Consider the following 19,355-nt stretch of genomic DNA (forward strand, 5'->3'; position numbering starts at 1 on the left):
GAAAGGTAGGATGGAGGAGGGGAGAGGAGACAAAAGAGCTAAGAGGGAGAAGAAAAGGAAGGGCCTGGAATCCAAGGCCAGCCCAGCCCTGGAACTGGAAGACTACTTAGTGCCCATCCCCCCTCCCGGTATTACATTTAATCTGCATGGGCAGTGCCCCTCTAGGAAAATATAGGCTCGTTGGGATCAGGGATTGTTCCACTTTACACCTTTGTGCCTCTGGTACCCAGCAGAAAACCTCAAACATAGTGGGTGCTTAATACATATGTGGAATTCGGTTTTCCTTTCTTCTCAAACTCATAATGAAAGAAAAATGGAAAGCCTGCAGCCAGAAACTAGACAGAATCGAGCAGATCTTGGGTTACAGGTTCAAAGCAGATCCCATTGGGGTTCCCAGGAGCTCCTAATGTTTTCCAGAGTTGTTTTCAGTCCCCTTCCATTTAGAGATTTTCTGAAGAGGTCAGCTGTAGCCCAGAGAAGAGCAGGAGCAGTGGGAGATCACACAGCCCAGAGATGGGAGTGGGAGAGAATCCTGATCTCCAGTAGCTCACTCATTTCAGCCCCCACTTGGGGGGGGGCTGGGTATTCGAGTCTGGATGCTAACATCCTCCCCAATATACATATTTATGCTCCAAAAAGGAAAAGAGAAGGCTCCCCCCATCCTCTCTCCCCCATGTCCTCCCGTGACTCAGCTGCCTGCCCGGTGATATGAGGACAAGAGGAGCTCAGAGTTTCCCTCCCTCTCTGCCTCCTTCTTTCTCTCCTGCCCATTGCATGAACTAATGAATTCCTCAGCCCTGAGAAGAGGCTGAGCGGCCTCTGAGCCTACGTGAGGGGAATGGGAAACAGGGTAAGGGAAGCAGCTCAGCCTGAGCTCTGATTAGGAGGAGAAGGAGAGCTCCCCTCTCCCCTCTGGGGACTCTATCCGGGTCTAACCTGGACCAGGTCACCTCTCAGGGAAAGGAGCTCAATTCTGGGCTGCCCCAAGCAGGGCTGCTGCCCTGGGGGCCACAGGGAAAAACTGAGGCCCCTGGGGAGACTAGTAGGGACTGGGTTTTGGTGAATTCTGAGCCAGAGCTGGAAGTTCAGCCCTATGTTATAGCTCTATGAGGAAACTGAAGACTTAACGGACTGGACACTTGCCCCAAATGATAGGCAGTGAGCTCCTGGTCATTGCTGACATTCAGGCAAAGCCTGGATGACCGCTTGTCCTAGATGTTACAAAGGGGATTTCTGCTCAGCTCTGGGCTCTGAAATCATTTTGGCTCCAAAATCCTGAGATTCTTCAGATTGACACATACAACTGGTATGATTTTGGCCAGTCACTTTTAAAAGGGAGGGCTTCACTTCCCTGGGCGTCTGTTTTCTCACCTGTAAAGTGAGGAAGTTTATGACCCATAAAGGCCCTTCCAGCTGGAAGTCTCCGAATCTAGGGATTGAAATCACCCTGACCTCATAGAAACAGGAAGATGAGGAGCCCAGTAAGATGGAGGGGCATCCTGGAGAGGGAGGGACACTTGTGTGCAAGAGCCTCCCTGCACACAATCACAGGACATGTAGGGGCTTCCCTTCCCCCAACCAGCTAGGGAATCAGCGAACCGCGGCGAGCAACCGCCCCTTAGCTCACCTGATGAGAGACTGAAGCCAAAGCTGGAAAGGAATGGCGGACTGAGCCCAAAATCAAAGGTTGCCTGAGCGATGGGGCTCCATCTTGGAGACCGTGGACTGGTGCAAAGACATGGATAAGTGGTTGTGAACATCAGCTGGGGAATCACCTCCCACCTCATCCTGCTGCCTCCCTGAGTGACTCTCTAGTCCCCAGCAGCCTTTGGGAATGCATGAAAAGAACCCCCAAGATAAGCAAGGACGTGAAGACCCAGGAGCTAGTTGACCTCAATGACTTCGAGTCACTTTGACCAAATCAACTGCAGTCTGGAGTGTTGAACAAACCAACAGGGGTTGTGGCTGAGGTACTCACAGGAGTGTCTGAAAAAGACTGGTTCGGGGAGGCGGAAAATGTCGGGATGTTCCCCCAAAGGGGAGGGCGCAGAACCACAGGTTAGCGTGCGGGCTTTTCTTCTCGATAACATTTGGGAACATGTTATTGAAGAGACAGTTTACGGGCATTTACCATCTGTTTTGCCATTGCACCCAGAGGACAGCCGGACCTTTTTGTCTGACTTGCAGCAGAAGTCTCTTATACATGTTGTCTCCACCATTAGAACATTCACTCCTTGAGAGCAGGGATTATCTCCATTTTCTTATTTGTCCCCTCAGTACTTTGTACATAAGATGTGCTGAATTAATGTCTCCTTCCTTCCTTCCTTCCTTCCCTCTTTCCCTCCCTCCTTCCCTCTTTCCTTCCTTCCTTCCTTCCTTCCTTCCTTCCTTCCTTCCTTCCTTCCTTCCTTCCTTCCTTCCTTCCTTCCTTCCCTCTTTCCTTCCTTCTTTCCTTCCCTCCCTCCTTCTCTTTATCTTTTTCTTTCTCTCTCCCTTTCTTTCTTTCTTCCTTCCTTCCTTCCCTCCCTCCCTCTCTCTCTATTTCTCTCTTTCTCCCTCTCTCTCTCCTTTTCTTTCTACAGGTAGAAATCACTTATCTATCACATTAATATGTAGGGGAGAGGAAGGAAGGAAAAATGCATTTATTAATTACATACCAGGCACTGTGCTAAGCACTTTACAAATATTATCTCATTTTATCCTCACAAGAACCCTGGGAGGTAGATACCATCATTATCATCATTTTTATAATTGAGGAAACTGAGGCAGACAGTGTTAAGTAACAATTTATGTTCACCAAGCAAGCAAGTAGTGAGACCAGATTTGAACTCGGGTGTCCAAGTCCAGCCACTCTGTGGACAGTATTCTATGCGACCTAATTGCTCTGATAGAACTAAGAAGAATAATTACTACATATGTGATCTCAGCTAAGTCAATCTCTCAGGACCTCAGTTTCCTTTACTATAAAATGGAGAGGCTACATTAGATTTATATGGTCCCACTCAGCTCTAAATTTGTGATAACCTTGGGATAACAAGTACTTTTAAATCCCTGAAAGTTTCTTTTCATTAGAGCTTTTTTAGTGGCGGCTGGAAGACCACTTCTTGAAGATATTGTAGAGTAGATTCCTGGTTGAGAGGGAGAAACAGCCACATGTTTTAGAGATTCTCTGATCCAGCCTTCTTACCCTAATACAGAAATATCTTAAACCTCATCTCTAGCAAATGGGTATCTAGCCTCTCCTTTAATACTTCCAATAGTCTGGTGCGATACATATGTTTGTAATCCCTGCTAATGGGAGAGGCTGAGTCCAGTGGATTGTTTTAAGATCAGGAGTTCTAACCTCTATCCGGAGTCTGTATTAACCCAGTACAAATATGGTGAGCCCTCAGGAGTAGAAGACCTCCATATTGCTTAAGAAAGGAAGATTTATGATGCCTTCCTACAGAAGAGGGATGAACAGTCATTCAACAAATTATTTGCATCAAAGAGGTCATGAATCCATGGAAGAGCTCCCTAACAATTAAAGCTGCTTAACTGTGGAATGGTCTACTTTTAAAAATAGTAACTACCTATTACTGGATTTTATTTTGTTGTTTGTTTTTGAGACTGGTTTCCCCTATCTTGTTCAGGCTGGAATTATGAGAGACTTTTGTGGGCTGCTGATCAACATGGAAGCTTTGACTTTTTCTGTTTTTTCAAATTGGGCCAATTTCTCACTTCTTAAGCAACATGGTGGACCTCTATTCCTGATGGTTCATCGTATTTTTTTCCCTGAGGCAATTGGGGTTAAATGACTCACCCAGGATCACACAATCAGGACGTGTTAAGTGTCTGAAGCCAAATTTGAACTCAGGTCCTCCTGATTTCAGGGCTGATGCTCTGTCCACTGCACTATCTGGCTGCCCCAGCTCATCATGTTTGTACTGGATTAATTTGGACTCCTGATTGGCTTTAGTTTCTCTATATTAGCTCAGAACTCCTGAGCTCAACCAATCTTAGCCTCAGCCTGCCCCAGTGGCAAGGATCACGAGCCATATGTACCACACCGAACTAGTGGAGGGATTAAAGAAGAGGCTGGATATCCACTTACAGAGATGCTGTTTAAGGTATTTCTGTATGGGGTAGAAGGTTGGATTGGAGAATCTCTAAAACATGTGGCTATCCCCCCCTCCAATTTGAAATACTTTAAAATTGGTGCTGTTTACTTTATATACAATACTGTCCATTGCTAAGCTTCTTTGGGCCCACAGAGAATAATAAATGTTTGATGAATGAACGAATAAATGGATAAATAGAACAAATTCTCTCTTGTTGACCTTCAGCCAACAGAGGAGGGAAAAAAAAAGAATAAATCAGGCTCTGAAGGAAAAGGACTTTTTCCTTTTCATGTATCGGAAGCTACATATTTTCCAAGTGGGACCCGGGGATAGAAGTTTTTCATTATGTACTCAGAATAAGATGCTTCTAGTTATCTGAGGGTGGGTGTATAGAGTGGGTCAGAGGACCAAATTTCTAATCCTGCTTCTATCTCTAATTACTTGTGTGACCTTGAGATTAACCCCTCTGGGTCTCAGTTTTCTCATTTGTGAAATGGGGTGGTTGGACTGGATATTCTGAGAGTCCCTTCCAACTGTAAGTCTATGATCCTAAGCTCATTAGAGTATGTGGGCTTTAAGGCCCTTCTAAGTCAAATGTTCTATGTGTCTGCAAAATTGATCAATGGGCCCCTTTTGACAGAGGTGAACCAGCATTGCCTAATCTCCCAACCAGCACAAGGCATCTGGTACAAAGTAAGCATTATCAAGCCTTTGACTTGACAAACAAAACCCATAGCACTTCTACTTTTCTTTTTCCCTTCCTTCCTTCCTTCCTTCCTTCCTTCCTTCCTTCCTTCCTTCCTTCCTTCCTTCCTTCCTTCCTTCCTTCCTTCCTTCCTTCCTTCCTTCCTTCCTTCTTTCTTTCTTTCTTTCTTTCTTTCTTTTTTTCTTTCTTTCTTTCTTTCTTTCTTTCTTTCTTTTCTTTCTTTCTTTTCTTTCTTTCTTTCTTTCTTTCTTTCTTTCTTTCTTTCTTTCTTTCTTTCTTCTTCCCTCCCTCTCTCTCTCCTCCCTCCTTTCATTCTTTCTATCCTCTTTTCTATGCCTTGGTCTCTTTTTTCTTTCTTTCTGTCTCTCTCTCACACAGTTACTTCTACTCCTACAACACTCACACCATGACACCTCAAATCTCCCTGGATCAAGCTATTATAGTTTCTTAGTTGATGCAAAGCATCTCTTTGGCCCTCATTCACTAGACAGAAAATTGCCATCTCAGAATTGTTGGTAAACTTTTTCTGTGTGAGCTGGAATATACCCCTTTCCCCAGCCCCTGCTCTTCCCATCTTCAGAAGCTCACACCTATCCAACCACGGGCACACAAAAGCACAAAGTACACATACAAAATGCCCACGAAGTCATGGGGACATGCATAAATACAGATAAACACAGTCATCCAAACACAGTTCCACACACGCAAATACCCCTCCCTCCATCCACTCCATCCTTCTAGATATGCAGAAACCCCAGGAGAGAAGCAAAGAAGGAAAGGGAGGTTCTGTGTCCCCTGAGTTCTGTCCCAGGAGCCTGCACGAATGTCCCAGCATGAACTTTGGGGAGAATAGAACGCCATCTCCATACGCTGACCCCACCCGGCAGTGGAGAGGAGGCAGCTGTGCTCCGGCTGTTGGGGGTTGGGAGGGGCTGTGGTCCAGCTGTTGGAGGCTGGAAAGGAGAGTGAGCCCCAGCTGTCGGGGCTTGGTGGGGGGTATGCGTCAAGTTCCAGCTGAAGGGGCAGGGGAGGGGTTGCTGCAGCTCTGGGGGTTTTGAAGCATGGTGTAAACTTCAGCTGGACTATTCAAACTACTTGACAATCCTAGTCTACCCTTGCAGGCTCCTCAGGCTCCTCCCCATAGTAACTATTCCCTACGTTTTCCTCTCTTCTCTCCTCAGATGACCCCTAGCCACGCTCTACTTCTTAGGGGTAATAACCTTGACTCCTTCCCTAAGAAGACCAAGGTCCTCAGCTCCGCTCAAGTATAGACCCTGGGAGAGCACCCTCATATTAAGACTCGAGAAGAGGATTAGAAGCAAAAAAAAGTTAGCAAGGGAGGAAGAGAATCAGGAGTACACACTCCTGTAAGGAGTAAGAATTTATGTAAGGGTCCTGAAACTGAGGGAGGAGAGAGGGTCCAGTAAAGGTAAAGGGAATGCATCAGTAGAAAGATGGAGGGTAAAGCCCAAAATGGAACCATTGGATTTGGTGACTTGGAGAGCACCACAATCTTGAAGACAGCAGTTTCTGGTTCTCCCAAAATATTCTTTGCATCAGTCATCTTCCTTCTTTCCTAAGGGCACAGAAGATAAGTTTTCCTTCTCTAAGGCTAATCCCTTTAACTAGATCCCATTCTCTCCAGTTTCTCAAAAGATTTTAGACTGACTCTCTCTCTCTCTCTCTCTCTCTCTCTCTCTCTCTCTCTCTTCCCTTTTCCAGTATTTTTCTTTGTTTCTTTCTCTGTTTTCTTCTCCCCTAGATTCTTTGTACCTGCATTCAAGCATCTTCTTGAGTCCTGACAAAATCCTTTCTTTGACCCTCCTAGTCTATCTAGTCACACATTTATCTATCTCCCTTTTCCACGTTCACTGATAAAGCTCTTGAAAATGCTGTCTATACACAACATCTCCAATTTCTTAGTATCTATTCTCACCTCAACTCCTTGCAACAAGGCATTTATTCCTATTACTTGATAGTAAGGATTCTATTGTCACTAATGATTACCAAATCCACTGGCTCTTTAAAAAATCAGTTCTCATCTTCCTTGAGTTCTCTGGATCATTTGATGTTCTGAAACTGCCCTCACTATGGGATAGTCTCTCTTTTCATGGTTTTTAGAAATGCATTGTCCAAATTCTCCTACCTGAGGACTTTAAAAGTTCAGCATGAACTCTTCCTAGTTCTTCAATGTGGGTGTCATCCATGTCTGTATTTGACTTCATCCTCTCATTTCCCCCCTTACCATTCCTCTTCTCTCCTCTCTCCTCTCCTCCCTTTCCTTTCCTTTCCCTTCCCTATCCTTCCTTTATCTTCCCTTCCTTTCCCTTCCTTTGTCTTGTCTTTCCTTCCCTTGCCTTCTCTTCCCTTCCTTCCCTTTGCCTTCTCTTCTCTTCTTTCTTTCTTTTTCTATACTATTTCCTTTTAGTAACATTGATTCCTCAGGATTCAATGACCACAACTATACAAATGCTTCTCACATCTTTATCTGAAGTGTAAAGAACTTTGGATTTGGGGTCAGAGGACCTGGATGGTTCAAATCCTAGCTCTGTCATTCATTAGCTGTGTGATCTCAGGCAAGTAACCCAACCTCTCTGTGCCTTATCTGTAAAGTTTCCTCATTTGTAAAGTGAAAGAGTAGGATTAAATGATTTCCAGGGTTCTTCTTAGCTTCCCACTTTTCTTGTAAGACCCAAACCCATCACCTCCAGCTTCTAGAGAAGATCTCCATGAGTGTCCATGAACATATTGTGCTCAGCATTTTCCAAGAACTGTACCTTCTCCAAACCTGTTCCTCCTTATGTCCAAGGTACCACCATTCACTGCCTCCACGCCATGATCTCAAACTCCTGAACTCTTCCCTCTTCCTCCCCTTTCCCTTCCATCACGCCCCCCGTATTTTTGCCACCTTAGTATATCTTGCACCTATCCCTCCTCCACTGTCATGGCCACCACCTAGGGACCAGCACTCACTCCCACAAGCCCATGGCCTCCTTCAGGAAATACTCACCTCAAGCTTGCTTGCCTCCAAGTCATCCTTCTCAGGATGGCCAAACATCATTAGCTTTTATGCCTTAATCTGGAAGCTTTTATGCCTTAAACTTCTCAAAACACTGAAGAGCTTCCTCATGGATATCATTCTTTGGCCTGGCACTCAAGGTCCTCCCAGGGTGACACCCCAATCTTTTTAGACTTATTACTGCTTTCTTTCATGCCTTGTACCCTCCAGGCAACCTGGACTGCTCCATGTCTCTGTTCCTCCCTCCAGCTCTGCCCCCATACCAGCTTTCGGTTTTTAAGCTTTTGCTCAAACCTGTTCCTTATATTATAACATAATCTTCCTCCCTTCACCCTTTGCTGAATCCTTAGCTAGCCTTGAAAGCCCATCTGAAATGCTATATTTACTGGGAAACCTTCCCTGATTTCCACTGTCAGTGAACATCTTCTCAGGGCTCATATTTTCACTTTTCTAGTGCATCTTATCATGTCCTATTATGCTCCCATTGCAATAGAGTCTGGGATACATTTTTATTTTTGCTTTTCTCCCTTATCCTTTAAAAAGACAGGAGATAATAGACGGGCATATTTAAGGGCACAGATTCTAGACCCCAGGGCTAGAAACTGGTAGAGACTAGAATGTGGAAAAAGAGAAGAGAGGAATCCAGAGACATAGCCTTTGGAAGAGGGGGAAAACCTTTGAGATTCTGTGGTTGTCTTAAACAGGGGAGATAACACTGGACTCTGGAGGCTAAGAAACTGGGGGACTGGACAGCCTTGCTAAGGATCTGGGAACACTATATGGAGTGTCAGGAAGCCTTGGATTCAGAGTATGGGAAGTTGGGTGCAAATCCAAATTTCTACCTTATTTCTATTAAGTTTACTTTCTCTTTCCAGATTTCGGTTCCTTCATCTGTAAAAATGAGGAGATATGACCAAATGGTCTCAAAGGCCCTTTGCAGCTTTAAATCCTGTAATCCCATGGTTAGAAGATGGAAAATTCACTCTCTTTTTTCTCCATCATGTCTGATAGGAGAGAGAAGAAAGCCAAGATAGTATATATGTGTGTGTAGGGGCCTTGCACATAGTAGGCACTTAACAAATGTTTATTGATTAATTGATTGCGTATTGTTGCCAAAATGCAAGCTGTCTTCTGACAGAAGATTTCTTCATAATGGTGACTCTGGAGGGTCTCTGCTGATGTGCAGACATCTTTGGGACTAATAGTCACTCAACCCAAGTTGATTTTTGTTTTCTTCCTTTCGATAAAGCTTCTTTTTATGTAATGAACTGCAGGCTTGCTTGTAGCCAGCTTGTGTCAGCATTCCCCCAGTGGATGCCTTTCATACACTTCTCCAGGTTCTCTGTGGAGATGGGGGAGGTGTGAGGCAGAAAAGCAAGAGGATTGAGGAAATTCTCTAACATATGGCCGGACCCTTCTTTTCAGGAGAACGGCCAATTGCATGGATTTTGTAGACGCATCTAGAATATAAGCTTTTTGATGGCAGGGACTATTTTTGCAAAGACTATTTGGGTCTTTGTACCTCTAGTAATTAGTACGGTGCTTGGAACATAGTGATTGATTAATAAATGCTTGTTGATTAGTTAATTGACAAGGGCTATGTAGTTAACTGTGTATTTTCTCTCCCTGTTCAAGAGCAAACTCTTTGAGAGGAGAGGTCTGTTTCTCCCTAGTACCAAACCAAGGGACTCAAAGAAGTTGATTTCTGGTGTTGTGGGATGGGGATGAGGTCACAGATTTCCAGCTTTGAGGATGGAGGTGAGGGGCTATGCTCCAATTATTAGTAACTGGGGAGTAGCAGTCCAGACTGGGGAGCTCTGAGGTGACTGGACTATGTCTTTAAGCTCCGGTCCCAGGGCATCCTCACTAGGTAAAGGACAGAGCAGTTGTCCTAGCACTGAGTGGTTGCTGGACATCTGGGCCATCTCAGGGTTGGAGATGGACCAGGGACAAACCACATCACCCCCATGAGTGTCATAAAGACTGAGGGGCAGGAGTGGTGGGGAGTGCCCTGAGAAGCAAGGATCCTTAGGGAGTCTTTCTGGGCAGGGCTGTTCCAGCCTGACTTCATTCTGGGCCTGGGACTGAGCCAGAAATTTGGTCTCAAGAATGTCACAGCCCACTGGAGAGAAGGAATGTTTTTCCGCCTCTGGGTCTCACTCCTCCATCTCTCTAATATGATTAATCATGATAGCAGCTAATTTTCCAATCCAGGGATTTAGTGAGTATGGATGACATTCTCTCTGCACAACAGCCCTGGGAAGGAGGGAATAAATTGTTCCCATTTTGTAGATGAGAAAAACCAAGGTTTAAAAAGGGGGAGTGTTTTGTCCAGAGTCCAGTGCTCTTTCCATTATACCATGCTACCTATTTCTGATTTTTTTTTTTATGGCTATCTCTCTCTCTTCCTTTTTCATCATTTATATCAGTTTCCCTCTATCTATGTCTGTCTTGTTCCTTGTCATTCTGTCTTTCACTTTCACTTTATATGTATCTCTGTCTCCATCAATCTCCCTTTCTCTCAGCTCCCTCATTTCTCTGTCTCTGTCTGTCTGTCTGTTTCTCTCTGTCTCTGTCTTTCTCTTTATCTGACTCTCTCTGTCTATCTCTATCAGTCTCTGTCTCTTTTTCTCAGTCTCTCTGTCTCTCAGTTTCTCTGGATCTCTGTCTCTGTCTATCTAAATCTCTCTGTGTGTCTTTCTCTGTCAGTCTCTTTGTGTCTCCATCTCTTTCTCTGTCTCTGTCTGTTTCTCTCTGTCTCTCTCTGTCTCTGTCTGTTTCTCTCTGTCTCTCTCTGTCTCTGTCTTTCTCTTTATCTGACTCTCTCTGTCTATCTCTATCAGTCTCTGTCTCTCAGTTTCTCTGGATCTCTGTCTCTGTCTGTCTGTCTATCTGTTTCTCTCTGTCTCTCTCTGTCTCTGTCTTTCTCTTTCTCTGACTCTCTCTGTCTATCTCTATCAGTCTCTGTCTCTCAGTTTCTCTGGATCTCTGTCTCTGTCTATCTAAATCTCTCTGTGTGTCTTTCTCTGTCTGTCAGTCTCTTTGTGTCTCCGTCTCTTTCTCTGTCTCTGTCTCCATCCTCCTTCTCTGTCTCTCCTTTTCTTTCTTCTGTATGAATCGGTGACTCTCTGCCTCTGTCTCTCTGCTTCCCCCTATCTCTCTGTTTCTGAGCCAGTGTCTCTGAGTCCCTAATGCCCACAAATGCTAAGATATTTAAATGTGGTATTTTCCAATCTAATCAGGGAGCAGGGGCTGCTGAGTGAGGCTCACATTTAATTTGATCTGTCGCAGGCTAGAGGAGGAACCGCTCATCACACAGGGAGACAATTAGGAGAATGTCAGGGCTACCCAGACCTCTCCAACCCTCCCCAACTCCCTCCCTCTTGACTGAGGTCTATGGGTAATAAAGCCAAGGTTTACTGGCCTTCCAATCGGGCCTATCCCCTGCACCTCCTCCCCCAATCTTAACAGTACTATAAAATCTTGGCATCTCAGAGGTTATCCCATATAAACCTGTACATGAGTTAGACTCTCCCCTATAACCTCACTGACAAATAAGTGGTCACTGAGGCCTTTTAATAAAGGGAACCTCAATTTTCTCCCTGTTGGATTTTTGTGTCTAACCCCTGCCCAGGCCCAGCCCTGTGATGGTGCTAGAGAAATAGACATGGTGGGGGAACCTACCTGAAACACCCCCTCCCCACACCCAACGCACATACACACATAGAGTCTTCTGATCGGTTTTCTGAACTTTCATCAACCAATACTTCGAGTTCAGGCTTAGTCCAGAACTAAGGCCCAGGACTGAGCCCATTTAGGTACCGAGGCTTCCTGGAGGAGGTGTTTGAGCACAGAGTTAAGAGACTGGAAGTTAAAGATCAGCACTGGCTTGAAAATTTAGGGCTCCATTTTGGGGAATCAGATGAGGGTTATTATGAAGTTTGGGGCTACTCTAGACAAGCTTCAGATTCAGGTCAGGGCCACGGTTAAGGTCAAGTCCAAAGAAGCTGGCTAAGGTAAGAAAATTCTGACAATTATCTGCAGGGGCACTTAAACTTCGGGGAGCCTGTTTTTCCTCTTCTCTGAAGCTATCTTTCTTCTCAGCCCCCTCTCCAGAGTACATACCTCATCTTTTCCAGATTCTATTCAACTTCATTATTTGCTGGCTCTTTGCTCACCTCCTGTAATTCAATCTACTCAACACCCTGGTCCTTCATTTATCATCTGGCTCATTCAGACATTTGCAGCATCTCTCCCCATTCATCCTCCTCCATCTCTCCCTTCTCTCTTTTTTCCCTTTGCTCTCTGTTATTCTCTTTATCTCTGTCTCTGATTGTCTGTCTCTATGTCTCACTCCTTTGTACCCTTTTTCTCTTCCTCTCTTTATCATCCCTCTGAATCTCCTACCATTTTCATCTCTCTCTATCTCTATCACTATTTCTTGTCTTTTATGATCTCTGGCTCTTTCCCTGTATTTTAAACTATTTCTGTGTCTCTGGTTATTTCAATTTCTCATTATTTCTCTTTTTTTCATTTCTCTGTTCTTTTCTTTGTAACTTCTATATCTCTTTCTCTGATTCTTTGGGCTTTCCTGTTTATCTCAATGTCCACGCTCTCTCTTTGCTGCTTTTCACCTGCTGCCAGTAAGAGCCTCTATCCTTGGAGTTGCCTTCCTTCCCTAGCTGGACATTTACCAGGATCTAAGTTCTTTGCTCTTTGTCTCTGTCTCTCTCTGTCTCTCTCTGTCTCTCTGTCTCTCTCTCTCTCTCTCTCTCTCTCTCTCTCTCTCTCTCTCTCTCTCTCTCTCTCTCTCTCTGTCTGTCTCCCTCTGTTTCTCTGTTCTACCCAGCAGTCTAGATCAAAGCTTCTTAAACTTTGGGTTGCAAATAAAAATTTCTTGGACAAAAAGGGGTCACAAGTTTAAAAAGTTTAAGAAGCAATGATCTAGATCAACAAAATCACAAATCTAGTCTCTAGACTTACCAATTTCACAGAACTGGGGGGACCAAATAAATGAATGTATGTAAAGTCCTTTGAAAACTTTAAAGGGATATTTAAGTAGTAATTATTATCATCAATAATCCAATGCCTTGTTTCAGACACCATTGGACCTCCTTCTGGATATTGCCTCTGTTTCTTTGGTTTCCTGGCTCCTTCTCTAACTTAAGCCCTCTTTAACCCTTGCCTGGACTAATGCAACAATCTGCTAACTAGATTCTAACTAGAAATTACTTCTAACCAGTAATAACAGCTAGCATTTGTACAGCGCTTGAAGGCTTACAAAGTGCTTTACACAAATTATATCTTCTGATTCTCTCAGAAACAACTGAATCAGGCAGAGGTTAAGTCACTTGCCAGAGTCACAAGCAGGACTTCTTCCTGGCTCCAAGACACTGATCCTCATCTCCTCACCAGTGCATCAAAGTCAACTAGGAATGGTCTCATAAGAAGGATCCATGCAGCTGCATATTAACTTAGAAAAGCACATGTTAACACTATGTAAGGGCTATTGTATTTTTATTTATTTTGTCAAATTATTTTCCCAATCACATTTTTTGGGGGAGGCAATCATGGTTAAATGACTTGCCTATGATCACATAGTTGATAAGTGTCTGAGGCCAAATTTGAACTTAGGTTTTCCTCACTCCAGGGCCAGTATTCTATCCACTGTGTCACCTATTACATATACAATTATATATATATATATATATATATATATATATATATATATATATATATATATATATATATATATATGAATATGTGGGTATATATATATTGGGGGGCAAGCAATTGGGGCTAAGTGACTTGTACAGGGTCACACTAGTAAGTGTCTGAGGCCAAATTTAAACTCAGGTCCTCTTTACTCCAGGGACAGTATTCAATCCACTGTGTCATCTAGTTGTCTTTTCTAATGACTACATATCTATGTACTTATTTATTCTTATTTAATTCTAATTTTTAAAATTAAATTAAATTAAATTTATTTAATATTTTCCCTCAGTTACATTCAAAACAAAATTTTTAACATTTGTTTTTTACGTCTTTTGAATTCTAGGTTCTCTCCTTCTTTTAACCCACAATTAAGAAACCACATGTAAAGTTATTTTTACCAGGCAGTTGGGGTTAAGTGACTTTCCCAGGGTCACATAGTTAGGAAGTGTTAAGTGTCTGAAGTCAAATTTGAACTCAGGTCCTTCTGACTTCAGGGCTGGTGTTCTATCCACTGCACCCACCTGGCTGCCCCCCAATAATATTTTAATTTGATTATGGCCACACTAGGAAATCTGTGGCTGTTCACCACCTCTGTCTTTCACTATACTATCTGAAGCCTTGATTTATACATAGTAGGTCCTTAATAAAAGTTTGCTAAAATTGGATTACTAAATCTTCTCCCTCCCCAGACTTGCCCTTCCCTGATACTTCATAGTTTTTGTTGATGGGACCACTATCTTCCTTGTGATCTTAGCATCACTCCTGATTCTGCTTCCTCTCTCTTCCCTACCATCCCATTCTACCTCTTCATATATGCTAATGGAACAGACAATACTTACAGATGGAGCCATTATCTTCCCCATTACAAAGGTGCAGACAATGGGAGTTTGCCAGGGTGGGAGAAGGACAGCCATTACAATTTGGTGATCTTGGAATTTTGAGTTAGGAGGAACCTCAATGTCTTTTTTCCTTGGGAAAACCAATGTAGAGGCAGTAATTTGCCCAAAGTCCTAGAGATAATGAACATGATGCTGAGATCCAAACCCAGCTCCTCTGAATCACAAATTATAGCAATGCCGTGTTTATGGGATCATTTTTATTAGATTATGGGACCTTAAACTGGAAGGGATCTTAAATCTCAGTCCACTAATTTTTTTGAGATGAGAAAAACTGGGACTGAGAAGTATCAAGTATCTTGCTCCAAATGATACAGATGAACTGCTGCAAGCTGGGATTTGAATCCAGTTTCCTTGATTCCAAACCAATATTTTTGGATTCACTTTCTTTTTAGATTATGCTTAGTCTGCTCTTTCTCCATCTCTGTATCTGTTCATCTTGCCTTCTTCTGTTCCTGCTTGTTTTTTCTTCTATTGCTGATTAATTAATGATTCACTAACAATAAGAATTGGGGGCAGCTAGGTGGTACAGTGGATAGAGCACCAGCCCTGAAGTTAGGAGGATCTGAGTTCAGATCTGATCTCAGATAATTAAAATTTCCCAGCTGTGTGACCCTGAGCAAGTCACTTAATCCCAAATGCCTCAGCAAAAAACAATAACAACAAAAACCAAAATAATCATGTGAATTATTATTATTTCAATACAAAAAGAATTTGTGATTCCATCCATGAGGGTATTTTCCCCACTACAAATTACAGATCTCTCCGTCAGTGGTATATAGTTTTGCAAAGCTGTTTGAGACAAAAAGTGCCATCTCTGGTGGTCCGGCTGATCCCAGGAACGCTGGTAGTCCTTGGTGGACAGACAGACAGGAAGTCTTTTGTTGGACTCCTACTCAAAGTTTTTCCAGCTTGATAGCATCTATTAGAGTTTTCACTCTGAAAATATAGGCTCCTTGAGGTCAGGAACTGGGGAGCAAAAGGATGTCTGTAAAGTTTGTCCAATGGCATGGAACTGAGGAATCAGAGGAATTGCATGGAAGATTTATTATTTAGAATTGACTAATTACTACTGTGAGCAATTAATCAGTATTTGTTGAATCTCTGCCAATTGATGGGGAGACTGAGGAGCAGGCTCAGCTTCTCTCCTCAGGGAGCACTCAGTCTGGGGAACAGTGGAGGAGCACATCCAAACCCAACCCTTGCATAGCTTATTGTGCAGGGAAGTCAGAGAACAGACCCAAGCTCTGTCCTCTGGCTTATGTGTAAGGGAAGAGCCTTGCACAAGAAAGAGGCTGGGCTACGTGTGCTTAGGGAACAGACATAAGGACTTAGAGGAGGAAGAGCTTCCTAGAGAAGGCTGGGTCTTGACAAACAGACTGGGTCAGCATGAGAGAGAAAGTGGGAAAGGCAGAGAAGGGAACAATGGTCTGCCCGGCCCAGCCAGAAACTATTATTCAAGATGGGAAAATATAGGCCCAATGTGTGTGTTTGTGTGTGTGTGTGTGTGTGTGTGTGTGTGTGTGTGAGAGAGAGAGAGAGAGAGAGAGAGAGAGAGAGAGAGAGAAGAGAGAGAGAGAGAGAGAGAGAGAGAGAGAGAGAGAGGAGAGAGAGAGAGAGAGAGAGAGAGAGAGAGAGAGAGAAGAGAGAGAGAGAGAGAGAGAGAGAGAGAGAGAGAAGAGAAGAGAAGAGAAGAGAAGAGAAGAGAAGAGAAGAGAAGAGAAGAGAAGAGAAGAGAAGAGAAGAGAAAAGAAGAGAAGAGAGGGAGAGAAGGAGGGAAGTACCACCCTTTCTGACCAGGTCTTGCTTCCACAAGCCTGGCTTTAAGGTGTCTTAGAGTGGGCAGGCTCCCTCACCAAGCCAGTCTGGGCTATAAACAGGAATATGACCTAATCTTTGGTTTGAAGCCTGCCTCTGGCACAGGGGCAGGAGGGATAGGGGAAGCTGACCCCCCTTCTTCCCCCCCTCACTCTCTCCCCACACACACTGAGGGTGGGCAGCCTTCTGAGCTGGATCACAGGAAACATAGGCCTTTGATCTGGATTTAGGAGAAGACCCTGTAGGACTCATCTCTCCATTTCCTTCTTCCCCTTCTGCAATATTACTAACAATTATAGTCACGGATGAATTTATATGACATTTTGGGTCATAAAGGGTCTTACAGAAGGTATTTTCTTTGTGCTTCACAACACTCTTGGGAATGAGAAGTATAGGGTGTATTTGTCCCCATTTTAGAGTTACCTAAATTAAGACTTTCCCCTCTCTGGATGTTACCTCATTTCATTAAAAAAAAAATTAAGGTTCCTTCCAATGTAAATCCTCCAACAACCAATAGAGTGCAGTGAATAATATTGTAGCTGGAAAGACCTGTGAGTCTGAGCAAGTCACTTAACCTCATTCAACCTCAGTTTCTTCATCTGTAGAATGGTGTAATAATCGTACTCACTTCCCAGATAAGATACCATTTCCTTATGAAGAACATTACTAACTTTAAAGTGTTCCAAAATTGCTTGTTGCGATGATTATATTCACACTCCAACCCTTAATATTTGCCAGCTGGGTGGGCAATAGATTCAGGTCTCCGACTTCCCCATCGGGAGGATGGGGCTCATCACAAATCACCTCCCAGCAGCGCGATGATACTCAATGAGACAATTCGTGGAAAATGTTTTGTGAAATGATAAAGGAACGTCAGGGATGATGACAAAAGCCTCCTGAAGTCGCCTAAAGGAATGCAGGGAGTCAGGGCAGAGGCGGGGCTGGCTCTCTCTGCCCCACCCCGAAGCGGACCCCTCCCTGCTTCTCTCCGGTTCTGGGCTCTTCAGCTATCCTGGTAGAGCCAGCCGGGGCCTATGTGTGTGAGCGTGGCTAGGCCCCGGGGACTTCCACATCCGCCTCCCCTCACCCCTCCCCCGAGAAGCTCTCTGGTGTGTGGGGCCAGGCTGGGAAGGGCCTGGGGGGCAGACGGCCCCCCCCTTCCAGCCGGCGCCTCAGCCTTCCTGCAGGCTTCCTTCCCCCTGGCCAGGGCCCCCAGAGTCAGGGCCCCGGGGCTGTGTGTGAGCCCCTTATAGGGGGGAAGGGGAGGAGGTGGCCCCCGGAGATACACTTGGCAGCCCCTCTGCCCTGGAAGCCTGGGAGCCGACGTGTGGGGCTCCAATTGCCAAGAAAGGCCTCCCCCGTTCCAGGGACAGAAGGGGGACTTTTATGTGCAATCTGCCCTGCTCTCCAGAAACCACTTACGTTTATGATGTTCATGAAATTTATCGCCAGTTGGCAAAGGCGGCTTCCCGGGCTCCTTGGCGGCGGAGCTGGCAGGCAGGCAGGGGGAGGGAGGAGGGGGAGACAGCCGACATCCCCGCACTCGAGTGGCATCAAAGGCTCAGCAACTTCCCCTCCCGTCCGTCCTCCTCAGCTCTAATGAGTCCCTAACAAGATGGCAAGGTTTCTCCTCCGGGGAGAGGGGAGCCGGGACTGGGAAACCCCTCACTCCTGCACTTCAGAGCGGGCCCGGGCTTCCGGGCAGCACAACGGGCCCTCCCCGTCCCATTCCTCCCTGCCTCCCCCCCCCCCCCCCTCCCCGCAGATAGCTCTTGTCCGGGGCTGCCCCCCGGCGAAGGCCGGGCCGGCTCTGGAAGCCAGAAAAGGCGCGGGCGGATCCCCTCACCTGGCCGCGATCCCCCGGGGGCGAGTCTGCCCTGCAGGCTATGCGGTCCCTACGGGAGGGTGGGGGGAAGCATTTATCTCCGCAGGAGGCTCAGGGAGCTCTGATTGGGCTACAGGTGAGAAGGGGGTGATGGAGCAGCGGCATATGGTGACTCAGTGGTAAGGTTAATAATCGATGAGTATGGATTAATGAGCACGAATAAGTTCGTGGTGACGGGGAGAGGCAAGGGCAGCTCTGGGGAAGCACAAAGCTGGGAAACTGGAGGGATCCCGGCTGCCATCTTGTCGGAACCACAGTGTGGAGGCTTGAGGTTGACCAGTACATAAAGATGGGCAAATTAAGGAGTGAAAGCGGGATACTGGATGGGGAGGGATCCACAGTTCCCCTCCTTCCCTTCCCATAGCTCCTCCTCCCTTGGCCCTTTTTGTTCATTTTCACTTGTGAAAGCCCGAGGGCGCAACAACCACGCAGGGAGATCCTGGCTCTTAGTTGGGGAGAGTGAGGGAGTCTCTAGGAATGGCTAGAAGGAGCTTCCTACCTCCCTCATGGGTGCTCACTGACCCCACTTCTAAGGCAGCCATATCCCGCTCACGATGAAGACTCTCCTCATGTCATTTCTGGCAGAACCGGCAATTAGCGGACAATTCCTGACTTCTACCAGGGCCCTGAAGAAGTGTCCCAGAAAGAAGCTGATTCCCCTCCTTCTCGGGGTCTCTGGCCCGGAAATAAGGGCTGAGATCTGTCGCCCCCAGCTCTGGGGTTTGAGGGTCCCGAGGTCTCGAAGGATGCCTTGGTCCCCCCAGCTCCAGGCCCTCACTGGGGCTTCTTCTGGAGGCCGCAAGGATATGGGGCCATCATAGTGCTCGGGGCAGGTGGACATTATTCCCATCACCACCGCCTTCCTCCGCCCGGGACCCTCCGAGATCTAGGGCTCTCCCCAGGTGGGTTCTAAAGAGGCAGCTTTGCTCCTCCGGCTCCTGAAATGGGCCGCTTGTGCTCCATGGCGACCTCAGGCCCGATGACCTGTGTCTCTCCTACTCCCTCCCCTCCTCCATCCCCTGCCGTGAGGGCCCTGCCAGCTGGGCCCGTCACAGAGAGGCCGGAGTGGCGGCTTCGGGGGCCGGGAAGCAGCAGGGCGGGAGCAAGGAGCGAGCTGCCTTCGAGCTCCCCGGGCCCCTCGCTGGCCCCCGCACTGCCGGGCTTCCAGGAAGCTCATTAATTGCAGGGCACCGTTCAACAAGAAGGATGAGGCCCC

This window comes from Antechinus flavipes, chromosome 3 (assembly GCF_016432865.1).
Source record: "Antechinus flavipes isolate AdamAnt ecotype Samford, QLD, Australia chromosome 3, AdamAnt_v2, whole genome shotgun sequence".
Taxonomy (NCBI): domain Eukaryota; kingdom Metazoa; phylum Chordata; class Mammalia; order Dasyuromorphia; family Dasyuridae; genus Antechinus; species Antechinus flavipes.